The 22,324-nt window shown below is 45.5% G+C and overlaps 2 long non-coding RNA genes across 2 annotated transcripts in view; both read right to left on the reverse strand.

Annotated features, from left to right (window-relative positions):
• The window catches only part of LOC308465213, a 266,569-nt gene that overhangs the window by 26,844 nt on the left and 217,401 nt on the right, over positions 1 to 22,324 (reverse strand). The window lies entirely within an intron of this gene.
• LOC308465250 lies at positions 11,670 to 13,898 on the reverse strand. The gene is made up of 2 exons (XR_013980387.1): positions 13,819 to 13,898; positions 11,670 to 12,513 (listed from the first exon to the last, which is right to left on the reverse strand). It is a non-coding gene; the product is annotated as an uncharacterized lncRNA (long non-coding RNA).

Raw genomic sequence — 22,324 nt, forward strand, 5'->3', positions numbered from 1 at the left:
GCACTCTTAAGTGCAAGTAGATAAATAGGTACCGCTTTATAGCAGGAAGGTAAACGGCGTTTCCGTGCGCTGCGCTGGCTCGCCAGCTGCAGCTTCGTCACGCTGGCCACGTGACCCGGATGTGTCTTCGGACGGCTCCGGCTCACGGCCTCTAGAGCGAGATGAGCACGCAACCCCAGAGTCAGACACGACTGGCCCATACGGGCAGGGCTACCTTTACCTTTACCTTTACTGTATCAAAATTCATAAACAGAAGACTAATAATAATAAATTTTATTTATGCCCCGCCCTCCCCAGCCAGAGCCAGGCTCAGGGCGGCTAACCAGTAAAATGACAGTAAAATCATAATAGGGGGGGAAAACCAATTTAAAATACAGGTTAAAATGCAATTTAAAATGCAGCCTCATTTTAAAAGTAGCCCATAGATCAAAACCATAAGGGGAGGGAAAACATAAGGGTCAGACTGAGTCCAAACCAAAGGCCAGGCAGAACAGCTCTGTCTTGCAGGCCCTGCGGAATGATGTCAACTCCCGCAGGGCCCTAGTCTCTAGTCCACGAAGTCGGGGCCAGTACTGAAAAGGCTCTGGCCCTAGTTGCGACCAATCTAAACACCTTGCGACCTGGGACCTCCAAAATGTTGTCATTTGTGGACCTTAAGGTCCTCTGTGGGGCATAACAGGAGAGTCGGTCCCGTAGGTACATGGGTCCTAGGCCGCATATGTGCATGGAGTCACAAACTAATAAGAATCAGATTTTTTGGAATTCTGGTAGAATTCAATCTGCCTTTGGAATTCAATCGACCTTTCCCTCCAATGAGCAAAGGGTCAGGTATACATGGTCCCACCTCCCCTATTTAATCATCATGACAGCACTACCAAGTGGCTTGGGATGAGCGATATTGACTGGCCCAAGGTCATGGATGGAGGAACAAGGTTTGGAGCATGAATGATCCATCTTTAGCACTTTGCATCCTGTCTCTTTGCTTTGGGGAGGCCATAAAATTAAGTAAAAATACTCAGACATAAGCAGTCTGAGCTGCTAAATGGTCCAGCAGTGCTGCTTTGATTTCTTCAATATTACAGGGTAGCCATATACAGTCAAAACAAGTAGGTGGGACAAGATGCTCAGATCTTTATGGATGTATTGCTCATTGACTATTGTGGGAATTATTAAGGCTGGACTTAATAAATGAAAAACAGCAGGTGTGGACACCTATGGATAGTCACACGTACCACCTCAGACTTCCATATAATAGTCAGGTTGGCAGCTAATTTGTGTCAAAACAAACCAACCACTTTGTAAGTGAATATGTCTGTCCAGGGCTTTGAGCAGGACTGGGGAGCAGACCTCGCAACCACCCCCAGGGCATTGAGCAGGACTTCCCAGAATTACTGAAGCCACCCTGGTTTCTGACTGGATCCTGGGATGCCTCGGTTTGGCTCCTGCTGAAGACACATGTTTTGGTGGGCCACACACCCCAATTTTCCTATTGGAGGGTGTTGGGTAGTCTTTCCCAGCTAGGCCTATGTTTCCTTCACAAGCCATAGATGGAATTGCTGTCAGGTATATTCTTTTGCCATGGTGAGTTGTGAACCAGGAGCACCTTTGCAAACTGGAGAGACTGTCAGGGGCACCACAGCTGTGCATCCCAAACCTCTACTGCTGCTTACATTAGAAGGCTTCTGGCACAGAGAAGGGCTGTGGATCAGTGGTTTAAAAAAAGGGCACCGTCCTAGTTCTGTCTTATCAAAGTCCTGCTCGTGTCACTCTTTCTCCCTGCTTCTCCCCCCCCCCCCCAAATTTACTTCTTCTTTGGAATGTCAAAAGCTGTTCTTTTTACCCCGCCCTTGCCCTCCTTCTTTGCCCCCACCCCAACATGCATCCATTCGTCGTTTTGTCTTTGTACATCCTCTGTTTATTGAGATACTCTCCTGTTTATGGTTGGGTTGTTTTTTTGGGGGGGGGTTATTTGTTTATTTTAATAATATAAAAAGTGTGTGGAATGAAAGTGGGGAGGGGAACAAAACAGGAAAAAACAGCCCTGCTTCCTAAACCTCTGCCCCCCCCCCTTTTTTTGAGAAGCCAAATACTTCCTCCCCCCAATTGATTGGGTACCAACCCACCCTGCACGAGTGGGGGAGGGGAGGGGGCTGGACGGTGTTCTCTCTCTGCAATAGGTTTGGAACTTGAAGCTGCTGCTAAAAAACCCCAAAACCGTGACATCAATAAAACCGGATAAAAACACCATCAAGAAAAGAAAAGAAAAAAAGAAGTGCATCAGACACAGAAGGTCTTGGGTTCAATTGCCAAACACCTCCAAGTAGGACTGAGAATTGGATCCTAGCGGAAACCATGGGGGGGAGCTGCTTCTCAATCTGTGTAGACCCAAGGTGTGCAACATAGTGCCCTCCAGATGTTGTTGGACTATAAGCCTTCTCCATTGGTCAAACCTCGACTGGCGCTCCTGTCAAGTCCTGGCCAACTTGTGGAACATTTGAATGGTCCAGGCCATTGACACATTCACTCCTGAGCACCCTCTCCTGCTTTGTGAAGCCTGCTTGGGTCTATGTTATCCTCCAGAGCATGGGTAGGTAAACTAAGGCACAGGGGATGGATCCAGCCCAATCGCCTTCTAAATGCGGCCCGTGAACAGTCTGGGAATCAGTGTGTTTTTACATGAGTAGAATGCGTGTTTTATTTAATACACATCTCTGGGTTATTTGTGGGGCATAGGAATTTGTTCATTTCCCCCCAAAAAATATAGTCTAGGCCCCCACAAGGTCTGAGGGACAATGGGCCGGCCCCCTACTGAAAAAGTTTGCTGCCCACTGCTCCAGAGCATAGGACAATGAAACAAGCTGGGAGATGGTTTGAATGCAAGTGGGGGTCCATGCAGATAGTACTGAGGAACGGTTAATGGGTGGCTTCATAGACTGGATGGATGGATGCCTGTACTTGATCGTCTTACACTCCCTCTGAAGGAGTGGGAATGTAGTTTGGGGGCAATTCTGGATCCATTTCTGTATCTTGAGGCTCAGGTGACCTCAGTAGCACAGAGTGCCTTCCATCAGGAGGACATAGCCCTGGAGCACCCTGGGCAAGCCATCAGGCAGGAAGACACAGGGGAGGCACTCTGCAAGCGGACCCCCAAGCAGGATTGAACTCTCCACTCCTCAGCTGGAAAGTGGAGGATACTATTAGCCAGATGGACCCATGGCCTGAGAGCCTGATGTCCCCTGAATTCAATTTCTAAGACTTTTTTTTAAGGGAACTTTAAAAGGTCTTCTATGAAACAGATGAAACCACCCATGCCTGGGAAGATGGGCTTTACACCAATCTCTAGAATTGAGTGGACTGGGGGCTTGTAACCCTGACATGCACACATTCTTTATGAAGCAGGGGCAACACCAATTGTAAAAAGTATCATAATTAATCATCAAAAGGAGTGAATAGGAGGATAATGAAAGGGGAATGGAATTGGATAAAACACATGCTAATGAATACAGGGTGGCTCAGGATGAAGTCTGCTTCCAATAATTAGTCAGGGCCTTTGAGGGTAGGACACCTGAAGGCAGTTTTTGTCTACAAGGGAGGGACTTGCAGTCTTCGAATCGTATAAAAGGACTTTCTGTCCACGATTCTAACAACAGCTCCTCTCACCTTCACGTGAGTACTTCTCTTGAGACCTTGGTAAGTGAGAGAACTCCATGCCTTTTGCTGCCTATTCCTGTCCAAACTTCACTCTTTTTGTCTCCTTCTTTGAACCCAGACCTGCCTCTCCTTGCTCATCTTCTTTCTCATTTCCTACGGGCACTTTGGCTATGTAGGAAGACTCCTTTCGTATGGAGTCAGAGCTATCCTCCATCTAGTTCAGTCCTGTCTACAGGAGGGACATGAAATGTCAATGGTCATCCCAGAGTTGCTGGACTACAGCTCCCATCATTCCTGGCCATTGCCTGTGCCAGCTGGGCCTGATGGGTGTTGGAGTCCAGCAACACCTGGAGGCTCACTGATACCCCCACCCTATTCCTGGTCCACATGGACTGGTGCTGGGGACTCTCCCGATTTTCAGCAGGGCCCCTTTCCTGCCTTACCTTGAGATGCCAGGCATTTCTTTCTCCAAAATGTATTTGGCAGGACTCCTAGAACATGTTGCAAAAAATCAGAAATGAAAACAAAAAGAAACATGAAGAGGGTAGCTTCTTGGTGCAAGTTTAGCTTTGCAACTGAAAAATCACAGCATAAAATGGAAAGGGGGTGAGGAAGGAAGAGGTGATTATGAGGCCATACACCTTCCATTGCCAAATATCATAAGGGCTGTGGCATGGATGACAGAACATATCTGCTTTCTGTTGCTGGAGAAAGGGTGGGAAACCTGTGGCTGTCATGAAGTTGTTGAATTCGAAATAGCATCAAGCTCAGTCAGTTTGGCAAAGGGATGATGGGAGTTGAAGGAAAAAGTTAATATTACAAGAAACTGGATTTTTTAAGTATTATGAGATTCCAACCAAACATGAAGATGAACAGTACCATGGAATATGCGACCACTGAAGGCATTGGGCTATCAATGGTCAAATATTTATTTAATATTTTTAGAGTATTAATTTTTAACAATCAACAACATATGGTAAACACAACATAAAATGGTCCCATCCAGAGAAAGGGTTTGTGTACAAGAAAGGGAAGGACACAAATATATAACAGAATTAATATCTTACATTTCCTTGAGTTTTCCTGTGCTCTCACAGCCTTCAAAGTTTATTCTGAGGGGTCTGGACAACCTTCAACTCCTAGAAACATAAAAGAAAAGCATGAAAACGTAATAATTTCAGGGTTCGCAGGAACAGACAAGGGTAAACATGAATGCTTTTAGATCTTTTCCCAAAGTCTATCTATCATAAGGAGATACACACACATCAGTGTGGAATGTGTTCCAAAAGGGGGGAGCTGCCTGGAAGAAGACCATCTCATGAGGTTGCAAGGGAGACAAACCCGTTGGTGACACCACCAAGAGGCCTCCAATGCTGGACTGATGCACTATAGCTGGCTTGGGATTTTTTAATGATAGGGGATTTTTTTAATGAACTTGCAGATTGTGTTATAATCTCCTCTTCTTCCTCTCCTTCTTCTTCACTGGCGGTGGTAGGGCTTGTTGTTATGGTTGTTGTTTTGTTATAAATTGGATGCATGAATCATGAATAAATTGGATGAATGTTTGCTCATCATCATTTCAGATCCAGGACCCATCACTCCAAAATGAACTGTGGCTACAATTCCTCCTGCTGTTACCCAGCCGGCGGTCTGGGCTCGCTGAAACCAAGTTGTGGCTTTGGGGGTTTGGGGGGAAGTGGGGGCTTTGGGGGTTCAAGTGGTGGTGGAGTGTCATCAAGTAGCCTCGCTATAAATCCTGCTGCCAGTGTTGGTTGCATGACTCAGGTACCACCATCGCAAGTATGCATCAAGCCACCTCCATATTGTGTGACTATCCCAGGAGCAATACTCGCTGCCACATGTGAGCCAGTTCGTGTGGGAGGATACACCGCCTGTGGTGGCACATCGTCTGTGGGAGGAGGCCTGGGATACGGCTGCTCTGGATGCTATTCATGCTATTAAAGGGAGCACACAGAACGGCAGGATGCCCTCACCGGCAACTGATGAACTCGGCATGGCTTCACGACTGATTATCTCATGGGCCTTGGTGCCAGAAGTGCCAAGCGTCCCCAGTTCAACCACCAAGTTTGCAGGATTCCCAGATGCTTGGCTCATCCATGCTTGCCTTACAAATGTGCGTCTGCTTTATAGAATGTGTTGATCCCAACTTCTATACACTATGTCTTTCTTCTTCTTCTTCTTCTTCTTCTTCTTCTTCTTCTTCTTCTTCTTCTTCTTCGCTTTTGCTATGGAATGTATCTCCAGTTGAGGCACAAATGTTTGAATGCATCCAACTTGTATTGCGCTTGAATGCCATAGAAACACAATACAACTCTTAATGTGTATATATTACCTGTGTCATCAAGATCAATGTCTGAATTACCTTACTGCAATGCCTGAAAGGCAATTCTTCCTTTGTTTCTGGAATGAACATTATGCATTAAACTTAGCTTCAGCATAGCACCTGTTCTCTGTGGGTTTCTTTAAGGCTTGCCCCTCACTCCTGCGCCAACACCCAACTTTGATCCATATCCCTGAGAAACATAACCCTTTTTTGTGGGTGGGGGTGGGGCATTTTACTCTTGAAATAAAAATTGCACCATAAAATGTGGAAGGTTGGGAAGAAAAAAACCATTACAAATAACGCAGCATTGTCTGGGAATTTTGTGGGCATGCTGCCAAGTTGAATAAGATATTTTGGGGGGAGGTAAGCTCTGCCCCACATAATCATTCACATAACATGTTGCAAATGTCAGTGTTTGAAAAAGAAAAGGTTCTGACCTCCTTTTTACTCCTTTGCCTAGTCCTCGGACCCTAGTTGGCACAAAAGAGTCTTTGAGAAAGAGTATTCTTGCAGAGTATAGCTGCTTTTATTCTTACAAAGTCATCTTCTCCAACCACGACCGACAGCTTTTACACACACCAAACTCAGCCAACTCTCTACCATCCAACCAACCAACCAACCCACAACCACACACAATATATATATATAGGCATTTGTAGGTGAAAGGTTGCATGAGTCATGCAGTCTTTGCTGATTTATTGTTGACCGCTGACTCATGCTGACACAGTTCCTTTTGTATTAAAGAAACAGCGGCTAATTTTAAGCCGTAACAGCACGCACACTAATTGAATGGTGACGTCCATCAGCTTTGGGGTGGCAGCCCCCTCAAATATTTTATTTGGGGGAGATGACAAAGGCAAAGAAAAAGGCATTCCACTTCCGGGTGTGATGGCGTTGTGGTCAGACCATGTGGCCCCATGTCATGGCCCCGGGCCGGCCAATCCAGCGACCAGGGGCCATGGCTTATCCCCTTTAAAACAGCCACACAGCCAAGGGGAGTTCCCTCTGGTTCCAGCTTCCATGGAGGCCTCGGGGTCTTGACACACAAGCAACAACCAAGAGCTAATTGAGTTTGGAGGAAAATACCTCAGAGTCGGGTGGGAAATTTGTAGGGGGAAACAGCCCTATCCCCATAAGGGATAGTTCTTCAAAAGTCTCAACCCCTTCTCCTTCTCAGGAGATCCCATGAGTTGCCACCCTGTTGCCTGCAGGCTCTATGAAAATGGAAATTTAGACCTGTCACACAAATGACAGCAGAGAACAAGCCTGTGTGTTTTCCTCATATATATAAATGTTTTCTTCTTCCATGTCCCATTCCATGAGGACATTCATAAACCTACACAAAGAAGGATTAAAGCCGCATAATGGAACTGGGAATTGGACAGCACCAATGAAGACTGTGGGGAAATAAACTCCATACTATATACCATAAGTATTCCTCTTCTTTGGAAAGCAGACAACAACCCATGGCCTATTTAAAGAACAATAACTTCATAATGAGAAAATATTTTTAGCTCTAGCTGGGGGGGGAAGAAACAGGTATTCCAAAATTGAGACAAAGTGGATTTATTCATCTCCTTTGTTATGATTGGAAGCAGGATTACCTTGAAAACCCATGGAAGCTTCACGCACAAGGAAGTCTGCCTCTGTTCACTTTGAAATTGTATTTAAAAGAAAAAAATCCTCCGCTCATACTCTAGAAACAAAATGAGCCTGCTGACATACTCATGAAGCCACAAAATGAAGCAGCTCTTTTTCTACTTTTGTCCCCATCCTCCTTCTTCCTGAATTGAACATCTCCCCCATTCCTAAAAATGCAGGCATTTTGCAGAATGGCCATTTTGAAAATGAATTCGCTCAGTTCCTGAAGTATTAGTCTCTTTGGCCCACTTCAATAGCAGATGATTTAATTTCATGGCATACAAATTTCTCCTAAGTGGTAGGATTATAAATCTTTATTACAGAAATCCACGGAAATTTGTATTTGAGACACCACAACTTCCCACACCCATGGGGCATAAAATGTGATAATTCTTTGTAGAAGCTTATTATGCTTAATTGCCATGGAAGGTCTGGAGGGCACATAAATTTGCACATGGCTCTAAGTTTGCTGCTATGGATACATAGGAGCATGTGGGAATGTTGCCTTCAACCTCCTCATGGGTCAGATAACCCCATGTCATGAAGTAGTGATCCTGTGAGCAAGTATCGCTGGGTGGGGCTCCTCAGGCAGGTGGGAACAATTAGTTCCAACAGCAGGAGCATGTGATGGGGCTGGTTGATGGCCAGCATTCCCCAGCCCCTATAAATCTTCAAGTTAACCTCCATGAGGAGGCAGAGAACATGCCATGTATTAGTGAGGGCCTTCTTGGTAGTGGCACCTGCCCTGTGGAACACCCTCCCATCAAATGTCAAGGAAATAAATAATGATCTGACTTTTAGAAGACATCTGAAGGCAGCCCTTTTTAGGGAAGTTTTTAATGTTTGCTGTTTTATTATGTTTTTAATTTTTAATATAATGTTTTAATATTCTGTTAGGAGCCACCCAGAGAGGGGCATGTATGTATGTATGTATGTATGTATGCATGTAAAGGTAAAGGGACCCCTGACCATTAGGTCCAGTCGTGGTCGACTCTGGGTTGCGGCGCTCATCTCACTTTATTGGCCGAGGGAGCCAGTGTACAGCTTCTGGGTCATGTGGCCAGCATGACTAAGTCTCTTCTGGTGAACCAGAGCAGCGCACGGAAACACCATTTACCTTCCCACCAGAGTGGTACCTATTTATCTACTTGCACTTTGATGTGCTTTCGAACTGCTAGGTTGGCAGGAGCAGGGACCGAGCCATGGGAGCTCAACCCGTTGCGGGGATTCGAACCGCCAACCTTCTGATTGGCAAGTCCTAGGCTCTGTGGTTTAACCCACAGCACCACCCACGTCCCTATGTATGTATGTATGTATGTATGTATGTATGTATGTATAAATATTGCTGTTTGATGTTCTGTAGTTGGTGCTGGAGAAGAAGGCAATAAAGTCCGGTAACCCATTCGTTGCCTGCATGTGGTTGATTAGTAGCTTGGAGGGAAGATTCAGGAAAGCGACCCCCTCCTTGGCACTCCATACCCTCCAACATTTCACCAATGAAACTAGGAACTTCCTAAAGAAAAGTGGGAACATTCCAGGATCAAATCAGAAACCGGGATGGCTTCTCTAAATCAGGGATGTCCCTGGAAAACAGGGACACTTGGAGGGTATGAAATATTTGCAGGAGGGGGAGGGGAGCAATGTGTGTCTGTCAATCACTACCCATCCTTAGGAAGCTCCGATTCATTACACGTTCCACCTTCTGTGCTTTCCTCCTTTCTTCTCACAGAACTGAGTGAAACACTGATTGCTGATGGTGGATTTCAGCCAGGCTGAAAGACTGAGCTCACCTAATTTTACAACAGGGAGTGACTAGGAGAGCACTGTCAATGTGTCATTGAAGTATGGTAATTACTCCTTTTGCACCTCAGGTGTAATTCCTAACAACTGTCTGGAAGAACAGGCTATAACAATACCCTGCAGCAATCTGGCATAAAAATCTCAAAGGAATGGAGTGGAGTCAAAATAGAAAGCCACAAAATTGCATGGCTTCTAGCTTGACAGCAGAGGGAGATGTTCCTCTTAAGATTAGAGAGTAGCATGAGGGAGGGAGAGAGAGTTGTATCGGCTGCATTCGAAATGGAGGCTCTGTGGATGACAGCAGTCTACCCCTAAAGCACAGGCACTAGGGCCAAACGACAGGGATAACAGGTGCCTGTGGACCTCTCATGGGAGGATCTGACTGGTCACAGTTGGAAGGAGGATACTGGATGAACTGGGTTGGCTTTGTGGTCTGGCAAGGCAATTCTCCATTAAGGGTTTTTCTGCTCATCCCCTAGAGCCTTCTACACCTGAGTAGTAATGTTGGCTACACATATAACGAATAGCTGGCCCAATTACAGTGGCACCTTGGTGGTTGAACTTAATCCATTCCAGGAGTCCGTTCAACTCCTGGAACTGTTCGAAAACCAAGGCCTGGCTTCCGATTGGCTGTAGGAGCTTCCTGCACTCAATCGGAAGCCGTGTAGGATGTTTGGCTTCCAAAAAACATTCGCAAACCAGAACACACACTTCTGGGTTTGCGGTGTTTGGGAGCCGATTTTTTCGGGAGTCAAGCCGTTCAACAACCAAGGTACCACTGTAGAATCATAGAATTGTAGAGTTGGGAGGTACCATGAGGGTCATACAGTCCAACCCCCTGCAATCCAGAAACCTTTTGTCCAATGTGGGGCTCAAACCCACGACCCTGAGGTTAAGAATCTCATGCTCTACCAATACAAACACACACGATTGAGGGGTGCCATTATCATGTCCTGCCATATCATCTTCATGGAGGCATCTGGTAGGTCAGGTGTTAGAAACAGGGCAGAAAAGAGCAGTCAGAATGATCAAGGAGGTTCTTATACAATTATGTAAGGCAGAAAGTGGATACTAGCTCATGGACAACCTGATCAAACAGTCTTATGTTCTTGTTTGAGGCTTGTCCATTAGGACAAATGTGGAACTACCCCCCTAACCATAGTCTGCCCTTCTTACTGGCAGACACTCCAGATTTGGGGAGCTGCCTGTCACCTTGCTCCTTCTTAACCTCAGTGTTGCCCTTGTATAACTCAGCAGAGAGGGGGATGGGGAGAAAACAAGCTGTCGCTGGTTCTCCCTGTCATTGGCTCTGATGCAACCTACAGTTTCAGCTTCAATGGACAAATAGGGGCTCAAATCCCCACTCAGCCATGACTTTCACTTGTTGACCTTAAGCCAGTCACCATTTCTCATCCTAAGCAATCTCACAAGTTTGTTGTGAGAGAGGGCACATCACATGTATCACCTTGAACTCCTCAAATGAAAGGTGGTGCACAGATGCAATAAAGAAAGAAATATATTACCGTATATGCTGCTTATGGGCTCCCCAGATGAATCTGCTCTGCCACTACAGTGGTACCTCGGGTTACAGATGCTTCAGGTTACAGACTCCGCTAACCAAGAAATAGTACCTCGGGTTAAGAACTTTGCTTCAGGATTAGAACAGAAATCGCGTGCCGGCAGCAGGATGCCCCATTAGCTAAAGTGGTACCTCAGGTTAAGAACAGTTTCAAGTTAAGAACGGACCTCCAGAATGAATTAAGTTCTTAACCCGAGGTACTACTGTATGTGATATAAGATGCTGAACTAGATAGCCCTTGGGCTTGATGAAAAGCTTTCCATAGAGCATACATTTTTCTCTCTCTTTCTCCTTGTGATGGGGAATATTTTTTAATGAAAATTAGATTTCAAAAACCTCTGGCCCTCTAAACATTGTTGGACTACAGCGCCAATAATTCCCCAGCCAATTCCCCAACTTGGCCAATGCTCAGGGAAGATGGGGTTTGTTGTCCAAAAATATCTTTGTTGGCCAAAGTCTCCCGCACGTGTGTCATAGAGCAGGAGTAGTCAATGAAGTCCCCTCCATATGTTCTGGAGCTGCAAGTCCCATTATCCCTAGCCATAGGTGAGACGAATTTGACGCGGAGACCAACAAATTCTGGAAGATGCCACACTGGTTACCTTGTGACAGAGGGCTAAGTGAAAGGAAAGAGAAGAAAACTCAACAGAAACATTCTATGATATGCTGAACATTTTAATGTGAAAATGAAGGAAGGAGTCAGTGGAAATGACTCAGGGTAGATGGAGATAAATGCAACACGGAACACTGAAAAAACAATGATCAGACATGTTGCCTACTGAGCTAGACATCACAAAGACAAAGCTGATAAATCATTGTAGGCTAAGCCAACAGGGTTGACCAAAAGTCTTCACTTTGGCCATGTTGACTTAGTATCTTTCATAGTTGAAGGAGCTGTGGTAGAGGGTCCTGGTTCATCAGTAATGGGTGGAATAGAAGGTGATCGGTGTGCCTGGGAAACAGGAGCCCACTCTTAAGATAAGCATGCCAAGATAGGAAAAACTCAAAGGACTAAAGTAAAAGCAGCATCTGGATTGGTAAGAGAAGTGCTGAGGCCTCACAAATCCTACACGTTCCACAGTGGGGATTCTGGAGCACTCAGCATTTCTGAATACCATGTTCATTCATTAAGCCGAGGATCAGAATCTTGAGATCAGAATCTTCTTCCTTGGATGTTCCGTCAGTGTTGTTTCTGAGATTAACATGGCCAGCCTTTTCCTTGGTAGGAAGCTCGGCCAAAAGGGACACAAATCCTGATGACACGGTACCCTGGAGGACACGGCAGACCAGGATAGCAGGGGATGCACCCTGTGATGGGGCGATACCCCCGTGGACATGGCCAAATCCGGCCAGGAAACTGTGGACGTTGTGGGTAGCAGCCTGGATACTGATAAGACAAGGAGTCAAAGCTGGAGAATGCATCCATTTCTGGCTCATAGAAGTCTTCCAACAACATACTGTCATTCAGGAAAGACATGTTGGAGCAGGGAGGGTAGATCTGAAATGACATTTAGATGCAACAATTATGATCTACTATTACTGGATTAAAAGAGAGGTGCAGAACCTCAGATCCAGGTGCCAACTACAGGCCCGTCTAACTAGCCCTCCAAACTCTTCCCAAGTCACACATCCTTCTTGAGAGCCATACCCCCTTTTCTCTATAGTTCAAAGGTCTCACTGACCCTGCTTCAAATCCCATTTATTTTTTGCCTGCCTAGAAGATGTTCTTAAAATCTGTCAATTCCTCTCACTTTTCTGAAAGGAAGGGACAGAGGAGTGTGCAATTGCATGCAGAAATTTGCCCACTGCAGAAAAGGTGTCATTTGCATTAATAACTCCTCCCTCTTTTGTCTCTGGCGTCTCCCACCATTGGCTATATGTCTATCAGGGAGAGGGGTGGGAAGAGAGAAAATTGGCCCAAGCTCCTGATCTTAGTTGTACATCTGACCAAAGGCTCATCCAGTCTAGCATCCTGTTCTCACAGTGGCCAGCGAGAGGACCCAATGGGAAGACCATAAAGAGGACCTTGTTGAAACAGCACTCTCTACATTGCTGTTTCCCAGCACTGGCATTCAGAGGCTTCCCTGCTTCTGAAACTGGAGGTCTATCATAGGCAACCTGGTATAGCAAGGACACTGTTACCTAAATCTGCAACTGATCTCCCTTGTGGTGGGATTCCATGGCAAGAATGAATGCCTCTGCAATACATTGCATCCACCTTCTCAAAGCATGTTGCTTTCCTTCTACTGCATCTGAAATCCTGGAGAACACTTGTTGGTGAATGTAGACAGTACTATACTGAGCTAGGTTGACCACCGATCTGACTCTGTAGAGGAGAGCCCCCTCTGTTCCGTTTGAACCCCCCAAATTCCCCAAAATTTTCTCTGTAGGAAATATTTTAGGGACGTAGTGTCTCCAAACAATTCAGCTATGCCAAATTCAGAGACTCTTTTCTTATGTGTCTCCAAACAATTTCAGCTATGCCAAAGAGACCTTGTGTCTCCAAACAATTTCAGCTATGCCAAATTCAGAGACTCTTTTCTTATGAAGACTAGAACACCCATGAAATGGTGACCATTCATGAGAGGCATCTGAACACCAAACCACAGTTTGACAGAAACACTCGTTTTGAATATTCCTCCAAAATTTGGTGCAGGGGAAAAGTTGAACATTTATCTCAACATTTCACTCTGAGTAAAATTCAGTGGTGAGAAAAAATATCAAGTTAGTCTGATATTTAACAACCTACAGAGAAGAGAAGTATTTCTATAAGCAAGAAACCCACAAACAGGGAACAATTTACCTGGCTTCCTGCTGGATCCAAAGAGATACTTTCAGAGTATCAGATGCTTCTGGAACAATCTGTTGGGAGACATCCCTTTTTATATGGTTTGTTGGCGTGCATAGAGGAAATAACTCTTGCTCAATTCCAGGAAATAAAAATTAATCATTAGATCTTTAATTGTCAGCTGTTTCACTGAAGCACCCTAATTATTTTGACTTCCCTGTTTAACGTTGTGTTTTTCACCCATCCTTCCCTTCGCAAAGGAAACAGGTAAACAGTGTGGGCTGGTGGTGTGGGAAGGGTGTCTAAGATTACTCGATAAAGCTGGGATTCCATATCAGCTGAACGCAATGGAGCTTACTTCTGAGTAGACACATGAGGATTGTGCTGAAAAGGTTTTTTTTTAGAATACATTGAAGAAAATTTTCAGCTGCGTATTCCCCCTCCCTGTTCTATAAGAATATTATCAGGGGGTGGGGAACCTGTGGCCCTCTAGATGTTGCTAGACTCCAGATCCCATCATCCTTGACAATCAGCCGTGCTGGCAGGCACTGATGTGACATTTATTTATTTATTTATTTAACCAAATTGCTGAATCATTTAATCAAAACCTTCTGTAAGAAAAAAAATAGTAGGTTACAAACACTGCTAAAAGCTATAAAACTAGGGAGAAGAGAAATGCATTATCCTTAACATGCAAATACAATAAGGAAACATTGCAAATATATATATATAGACAACTAACTCAACCTGGTAGGCTTGGTGAAATTAAAATTTATCCCTTTTGTAAACCACTTTGAGGCTTTTTAAAAAAAAATGAAGCGGCATATAAATGTCACGTGATAAATAATTAATAATAATAATAATAATAATAATAATAATAATAATAATAATTTATTATTTGTACCCCGCCCATCTGGCTGGGTTTCCCCAGCCACTCTGGGCGGCTTCCATAGAAACCAAAAAAACACAAAAATATCACAGATTAAAAACTTCCCTGAACAGGGCTGCCTTAAGATGTCATCTGAATGTAAGGTAGTTATTTATCGCTTTGACATCTCATGGGAGGGCGTTCCACAGGGCGGGCGCCACTACCAAGAAGGCCCTCTGACTGGTTCCCTGTAGCTTTGCTTCTCGCAATGAGGGAACCGCCAGAAGGCCCTCGGCGCTGGATCTCAGCGTCCGGGCAGAACGATGGGGGTGGAGACGCTCCTTCAGGTATACTGGGCCGAGGCCGTTTAGGGCTTTAAAGGTCAGCACCAACACTTTGAATTGTGCTCGGAAACGTACTGGGAGCCAGTGTAGGTCTTTCAAGACCAGTGTTATGTGGTCTCGGCGGCCGCCCCCAGTCACCAGTCTAGCTGCCGCATTCTGGATTAGTTGTAGTTTCCGAGTCACCTTCAAAGGTAGCCCCACGTAGAGCGCATTGCAGTAGTCCAAGCGGGAGATAACTAGAGCATGCACCACTCTGGCAAGACAGTCCGCAGGCAGGTAGGGTCTCAGTCTGCGTACCAGGTGGAGCTGGTAGACAGCTGCCCTGGATACAGAATTGACCTGCGCCTCCATGGACAGCTGTGAGTCCAAAATGACTCCCAGGCTGCGCACCTGGTCCTTCAGGGGCACAGTTACCCCATTCAGGACCAGGGAGTCCTCCACACCAGCCCGCCCCCCTGTCCCCCAAAAACAGTACTTCTGTCTTGTCAGGATTCAACTTCAATTTAAAATGTTTTCAGCCTTCCTGATAGGAATAGGCAAGGAGTTCCACAGCACTGCGCTACCACACTGAAAGACCAAATCATTGCAGTTGCAGAAGGAAGACTGTGTAGCACAGATCTTATTTATTTGTTTATTTTAACAACATTCAGCTGGGCCTGGATGGTTTGTATTCTCAGGAGTAAGCTTGCATTCACAAGTGGGGTTGCACCCCTGCTGGCTCTGCTGGCCAACCCCCCTCCTGTTCTCTCTTCATTAACCCCCTAATGTCAGGGCTGGTTCAGCTGCAGGTCAGAATGGAGACTCAGAGCAATAATGTTGATTCTTTATTCGAGGAAACAGAATACAAAGAAAGAAACCTCTGGCAAGACTGACCCCTAATAAAACAGTTGCCAGAACTGTTGACCTGAGCCTCCCAGTTCCCCTCTCTCCAGCTGTTTACCCTGCAGTCTTAAACTCCATCAGCGAGGGGGTTGCCCTGCGACCTCTGGGTTCCTTGTTCTGCAAAATGCAAAGCCCTCCGTGCCCTTGGAGACAAGAGCGGAGGGGAGTTGATTACAGTAGGAATGGCAGGCTCCTGAGAATCTGTAGCAGCCTCAGCTCTCACCTCCTCAGCTGCCTGTCCTACATCGGCAGAGCTTTCTGCCTGTTCTTCGTCTCTCTCACTCAAGCCTGTTGCTTTTTCAGCATACAAGGATTTTGCCCCACTCCACCCCTTAATCCTCTGACTTGTCTTCATTATCCCACCACCACTCCCCTGGCTCTGAGCCTTCCTCTTCTGAAGCTTCCTTATGGGTTCTACGAACAGAGTCTCCCACCATTCCTCATCATCCTTCCCTAACACCTAAAGCTCCCCCTTCCCACTCCATGCAACTACAGATCTGCCAATGCAGGCTGCATGATGACAGCCTTACATTTCTATGTATATCAGAAGATAAGTTATTTGCACTGTGACATCATACTGTTGCTTTTACAGTTTGACTGTTCAGGCATTGACTGCTGTGCTAAACCTGCTCTGCTCCCAAATATATGGCTTCTGTTTGAAACATTGGCATGGTGCCATGACATCACAGCACATCACAGACAGTAGTTTGTTTGTTTTTAATGGCACGTTTGTGGTAGGGAAAGTTTTGAAGTGTTTTCTGGAAGCTTCAGACCTTGCACAGATTGCTACTCATGCCTGAAAGCTTTGACTGTGCAGATCAACTGGAATGCAGAATACACTCAGAGTGCAAACCATCTTGAATGTCCAATGAAAAAAGAGGACTGTAGTGGGCCTAGATCAGAAAATGACACCCTATCACTACTCTTTCCAGTCTTTTGAGGAGTCTCATCATTTGATTATTTGGCAAGCAATGAAAACTGGCATCCTCAACAGGTGTTTTAGTTTTATTAGTTTGGCCCGCAGACATGCTCTGTTATAGCGTCAGTGGGCGAAGCTGTTTCTTCTTCACACACCTTTTACTGGAAAGGAATGAAGAAACCAGAAATAATTGGGCGTATGGCTGAACTTATGAAAGGCATTTCTTAGATGAGATGAGGAGAGCGATCTTCTACAGAGCACACCTTCTATAGGTCCTAAAACGAAGACTCAGCTGAGTCATAAAAACACCTCCATCCAAAATGTCTGCAAGCCTGAAGGCACATGAAATGGTTGAGAAAATTCACTCTAAACAGTGCACACTAAACAGTATCTGAGTCCTAATCAGAGAGCATCTCATCTGACTCAGAATGATGCTGTGCTGACACATCCCAGATCTGGGCCCCCAGCTGAATTTGACAGGGAGCATGCACATTTTAATTAGGGTTTAAAACAGTCTCTCCATATTGGGTTAGGACATTGTCAGCACTCCACGCATCCACATTGGTGACCACATGCTTGAGGTAGTAGATGATTTTGTCTACCTGGGTTCCATCATAGCCAGCAACCTTTCCACCGACAATGAGCTGGACAAGCATATTGGCAAGGCCAATCATATTGGCAAGCCAGGGTATGGGGGAATGTGATGCTAACATCCACTAGCAAGATGAAGGTCTACTAGGCTTGCATGTTGAGCATGCTGCTTTATGGAAGTGAGTCTTGGGCAACTTACAGCTGCCCCAAAGCAATGCTTCAATGCCATCCACATGCAGGCAATGGTTTTGGGCATCACGTAGCAGGACTGAGTCCCAAACAAAGATGTGTTCTCCCAAGCCCACATTTCTAGCATGTTTGCACTGACGTCTACTCTAGTTCAGTCATGTCCACAGAATGGAAGATGGCAGGTTCCCCAAGGACATGCTCTATGGGGAGCTGGATTCTGGCACCAAGCCTATTGGCTGACCAACTCTTCTTTACAAAGATGCCTGTAAGCCTACATGAAGGCTGGCAACCGCAGCCTGCTGTGTGGGAATCCCTTGAAGATGATTGCAGGCCCTGGAGATCAACAGGTCATGTATCCACAGCAGTGACCAGAAGAGGAATGACCACTAGGAGTTGCACAGAAAGAAAAAATGCCATGGTGCATCTGCAGCAGCACAACCGGATGCCTTCATCTGCCCCAGCTGCAGCAAAACTTGTTTTACTCACATCGGTCTCTGCAGTCACAGCAGGAGCTATAACCTTCCAGCAGTTTCACACCACCCCCAGAAGGACACTCCTGAGACATGCAGATACCAACCAACCTTCTCTCCCCAGCACCACATGTTGAACCATAATTAGACATCCATTTTGGGGGGAGGGAGAAGCGGTGGTGGTTGGCAGGGTGTGGTAGGGTGGCTTACTTGACTTCCCAATGCCACACATCACTGCACCTAACCAACAGGAGAAGTGGTGAGGTAGCAGGGAACCTGATGGGTTGAAATGAAGGGGAGCAATGCCACCATATCGGCCACTGCTGGAGAGAAGGAAATGCAGACATCTCCTTCTCCCTTCCATTCTCACTGCAAGATCCCCACCACCACTACTCTTTGACAGCATCAGATGATGATGATGATGATGATAATAATAATAATTTATTTATACCCCACCCATCTGGCTGGGCTTCCCCAGCCACTCTGGGTGGCTCCCAACAGAATATTAAAATACAATAGTCTATTAAACTTTAAAAACTTCCCCAAACAGGGCTGCCTTCAGATGTCTTCTAAAAGCCTGATAGTTGTTTTTCTCTTTGACATCTGGTAGGAGGGCGTTCCACAGAGCAAGTGCCACTACCGAGAAGGCCCTCTGCCTGGTTCCCTGTAATTTGGCTTCTCACAGCGAGGGAACCACCAGAAGGCCCTTGGCAATGGACCTCAGTGTCCGGGCAGAACGAAGGGGGTGGAGACACTCCTTCAGGTATACTGAACCGAGGCCATTTAGGCCATTAAAGGTCAGCACCAACACTTTGAATTGTGCTCGGAAACGTACTCATCCTGGAATGTCCCACATTTCCTTAGGATGTCCCTATTTTCATAGGAGAAATGTTGGAGGGTATGGAGTTATCCAACCCACCAGAAGGCCCTCAGTGTCCGGGCGGAACGATGGGGGTAGAGACGCTCCTTCAGGTATACTGGACCAAGGCTGTTTGCTCATGGTGGATCCATTCTGACATGGAGTAATAAGGCTCAACCTCAACTCTATCCAGATGAATCCCAGGTGGACAGGGGTGACATCTATGTGGAACCATGGGGGCTGAGCCCCACCCAAAAAAAATTCAATGAAGGGGCCGGTCCCCCATAAAGTTCTACTGTGGTGCACGCACACAACGTGCTGACGTCATGCACACATGGTGCAAGGCATGCACACACGACGTAGTGACATTGCATGGCCCCTCAATCATGAAGGCAAGGTGACACACCTGTAGGTGGACATAATTCAGGGATCTGGGCATCGGCTGGATCCAATGCACAGCGATATTCATTTTCCAGAATCCCCCTGGACTTCTTTTAGAGGTGTTGCCAGACTAGAACCACCCACCCACTCAAAGAAAAAACTCCATCGTTACCCAAGCACATCTCATATTTTGCAAGGGATTAAGAGCGGCATGAGATCTAATCAGTGATCATTACTGGAATTGTGAACCACTACAACCTTGATCAGTGGCACCACCCAGGTTTGCAACTTCTTCCAAAGCTTTTATGTGGTTTATATATAGGTCACACTATTCATGCAGAAAAAACCTATCTCAGGGGGATCATGGAGAACCAAGGCCACGCCATATGTCGTTGAACTCCATCCCCTATCAGCCACAGGCATCATGGCCAAAGGCAGGGATGATGGGAGCTGGAGTCCAGAAACACAGTTTCCTCTCTTCCTGGCCTGTGTAGTCCAGCATTGTGTTCTCACAGTGGCCAACGAGATGCAGTCTGGGAAATCTGGAAACGCAACATCATGAGTGCAATGGAACATTCCCAATAGTGATCTCTGGATACTTCATTCAGAGGCTTAACAAGCAAGACATTTCGAGAAAGAAGCTCATTTATACTAGGGAACTTCCTGGATTTCCTGAGGGACAAGGGAAATTTTTGATTCACCGTGCATTTGATTGGGAATGGACTAGGATCGATGGGCCTTGTTTTGTGGATTTGCCACACCCAACTGCCCTCTTAAAGAGACTCAGGTGGTTGGGTTCAGGGGAGGAGTTGTGGTGTAATCAGATGATGCAGTCTTGCGTTAAGGGCTCTCCTTGCCAACCTACTTGGTTCTGATACTGACAACGAAAGAATACAGAGAGTAGAACCTAATCTAGTTCAACTCTGTACAGTGGTACCTTGGGTTAAGAACTTAATTAATTCCGGAGGTCCATTCTTAACCTGAAACTATTCTTAACCTGAAGCACCACTTTAGCTAATGGGGCCTCCCGCTGCCGCCGTGCCGCGGGAGCACAATTTCTGTTCTCATCCGGAAGCAAAGTTCTTAACCCAAGGTACTTTTTCTGGGTTAGCGGAGTCTGTAACCTGAAGCATCTGTAACCTGAAACGTATGTAACCCGAGGTACCACTGTATACAAAATACGAGTATATTGCACACTAAATATCTCGATTCAACACATACTATAACTCAGAATAATGCAAATTTACAATACACACACAGTATAAAAATATTTATATATACAGCCTTCTCACAGAACTGAGAGAGACACTATTCCCTGATTTCTGATTTCGGGTTGGTTAGAAGACTAAGCTTATCTAATTTTAGAGCAGAAGGAAAAGTTACTTTTTTTGCAGCTGAAAGGTAATTCCTGGCAGCCTTCTGGAAGAGCAGCTACAACAATAGCCTGAGGCACAAAATTGCAGGACCTCCAGCTTCCCTGCAGAAGTTGCTTTTACAATGGAAGGGTAGCATATGAGGTGGAAAAACAACACCTTTGGGCTCATCTGCACTATCTCCAAAACTGGGGGACATGTTAATTTAAGAAAAGAGAACTTTCTGCTAACTAGCAGTAACATACTAAGGTTTTCAGAACAGATCACTTGGTGATTTGACAGGTAGCATGCAATTAACATATCCAGTGCTTTTTGTTCTGGCGGTATTCAAGGGTACGCAGTACTGGAACCATTTCCCCCCAAATGTTAAAAGTGTGGCACTAGCCCGGGATGGAGAGGCTGTTTTACATGCTACTTAAAATGTGCATTCCCCCAGACAAATTCAGTTTGGGGCCCAGATCAAAGGATGTGTTCCTCTCCAAATAGATACAATCGAGGGGACTCTGCACAACCCTAAAAATGAGTGAAATTTCTCAACAATTGCCTGTGGTTTCAGTCTTGCAGACTTCTTAAGTGGAGGTGTTTCTATGACACAACTGAGTCTTCATTTAAGACCCATATTTGTATGCCCTGTTTCTTAAATTATATTAGGCTAGTGCCTCGTTTCATCTAAGAAACACCTTTAATAAGCTCAATCATCTCCACAATTATTGTTTTCTTTTTCCGTTCCAGTAAAAGGTGTGTGAAGAAGCTGATTCACCTAATGAGACGGCTGCAGAATGTGTCTGTGTATCAGCGTAATCAAACAAAACCACCTGTTGTAGATCTCTGCTTTTGTTTCTTGCAACTAAACAAAGGTTGCTACTTTCCCCAAAGACTTCAAACAGAGGCGACAGAGTGTCATTTTCTGATCTGGGGCCCTTACACATGTCTTTTTCCTTGCACATTCAGGGTAGTTTCCACTCTCAAGAACACCCTTGCAATCACACATTCTCCTGCATTCCAGTTGATCTGCACACTCTAAACTTTCAGGATGGTCATATGGAATGAGTAGCAATCTGGGCAAGGTCTGGAGCTTCTAGAAAACACCCCGAAACTTTTCCTACCACAAATGTTCCATTAAAAAAACTGTCCCTGATGCTCTATGATTCCATGGAGCCCTGCCAATGTTTCAAGTTGAAGCTTCTTCTTCCGGACCAGGGCAGGTTAAGCACAGCAGTCAATGCCTGAACAGTCAAACTGTAAAAGTAACAGTGTGATGTCACAGTGCAAATATCTTCTGATATACATAGAAATGTAAGGCTGTCATCATGCAGCCTGCATTGGAAGATTTGTAGAGAGAACGGGAGGGGGTTGGCCAGCTGAGCGAACAGGCATGTGCAAACCCCACAGATTAAATGAATAGGGGAGGATGGATTAGATAGATAGATAGATGATCGATGAATAAAATGTTTTCAGCAGGTGTCTAAAGCAACAGCAAGGTGCCTTCCTGATAGTAATAGGCAAGAGTTCCATAGCACTGTGCTGCCACACTAAAATCTTTCCAGTCTTTTGGCCATAGCAACAACCATTTATGTTCTCCAGTTGACAAATTCCCTATTGTACGTATATAGTTCAATAGAATATTATCCTCTGAAAATTGGAA

This window comes from Podarcis pityusensis (genome assembly GCF_964106645.2).
Source record: "Podarcis pityusensis genome assembly, chromosome: 16".
NCBI lineage: Eukaryota > Metazoa > Chordata > Lepidosauria > Squamata > Lacertidae > Podarcis > Podarcis pityusensis.